Raw genomic sequence first — 1,667 nt, 5'->3', positions numbered from 1 at the left:
GAGAGGGAGAGAGGGAGAGAGGGAGAGAGGGAGGAGTATGTGTTCTGGAATGCGGAGGCTCCTGACTCTGAAAGCTGTATGGGTGGACAAACGTGTCTTAACATGCCATTCTCTTCTCCGTTTCATCTCCTTTCTATCTGAAGAGCTCTCTTTCCATGGGAATTCCTTAGTGCCATTTGTGCTTGTACAAGAGGGTCTTGTCTCTCTCACAGAGAGATGCAGAAGTTCAGCTTGTAAGAGTCATCCTGGGGACTGTGAGACTGTGTGCTACCTCCTGCTGCCAGCTCCCTCTGCTGATGTGTGTGTGTTTCATTAAGTGGACAACTAAAAACCAGAACAAACCCAAACGAGAAAACTGCAGCCTTTGAAAGTGTCTTCTTCTCTGATTCAAAGCAGTCTTGGGGCTGATAAGATGTCTCAGAAGATTGCTACCCATTCTGAGGACCTGAGTTAGACCCACATGGTAGAAGGGGAGAACCAACTCTTTCAAGTTGTCCTCTGACCCACCCATGTGTTATGTTGAGCCCACCCCTTCCAAACAAGTTAATGCAAGTTAATGATAATAATAAAAAAACCCTAGTAAACGTCTGTCTGCTGACGTCTCCCAACCTCACCTAACACACAGCAAGGAGGTGTGGACCATCTAACTATCATTGTGCTGTAGCTAAGTACCCTGACAACCCCTGGAGCCTGTTCTCCATACCCCTCAGCATCTTTCCACATGTTATTCTTTGATATGTTGTAGGCAGTCTATAGCCAGCACCAAGTCCCTTGCATGAAGTGGAGAGATTCCAAAGTTTTCCATGAGCAAATACCAGTCACTAACCACCCCCACCACCCAGTTTCCTATTGTGAAAACAGTCTGCATTCTTCTCCATGAAAGTACTGGCTAGAGTGAACTCATTTTCAGATACTGTTAGGGTCAGACTGAAGCTTTTCTAGCTCTGGGCTAAGGTTCAAATATCCACTGTTCATTTGCTGCGTGCACATTTTAGTATAAACTCTTACCCTGTCTCCTCCTTGGATAACCTCTATCCACATCCATCTTAGCACACCCGCTGTAAGAAAAAAGAAAAGCGTTTAATATTACCGGTTTGGCAGAAAGAGGTGTAAATGTTGTGTCAGTGGTAAGACTCTATTGAATCCTGATAAAGGAGTTGCTAGGGAGGCATGACACAAAATGACAGATGTGACTTGGCACCTGCTGTCCCCAGTGAAGCACAAACAAGGTGTGTGGTTCCCAGCCGGTGGAAAGTCCTCTGACATGTCGGAGGTGGGATTGGACTTCGTGTTGTCAGTCTAGGGCCCTGGGGATGGAAGTGGATAAGGGCTTTCGGCTTATAGGGCTAGCAAAGCACCCACATGGTTTGGATCCTTCAGCTGTCAGTGAGTGCCTTTCTAGAATACTCAGAATACTCTGGTTTCAGAGCCTTTTTTTTTTTTTTTTGATGGTGTCAGAAATTCCCAAAGGGTGAATGCCAGGATAGAAGGCAAAAAAAGGTAGATATCTGTGTTGTGTGAGAAGAACGAGCAAAGGGCATTCACTGCCAGCGGCTCCCTCTTGGCCTCGGACATCAGGCTGAGAAGCTGAAGAGGCAAAACAGTCATAAGAAGGCTACAGACATGGTTTGTAGCTATGGATACTGTTAACAGTCATAAGAAGGCTA

Source organism: Mastomys coucha, unplaced genomic scaffold, assembly GCF_008632895.1.
Source record: "Mastomys coucha isolate ucsf_1 unplaced genomic scaffold, UCSF_Mcou_1 pScaffold9, whole genome shotgun sequence".
Classification (NCBI taxonomy): domain Eukaryota; kingdom Metazoa; phylum Chordata; class Mammalia; order Rodentia; family Muridae; genus Mastomys; species Mastomys coucha.
Note: the sequence above shows the minus strand (reverse complement) of the source record.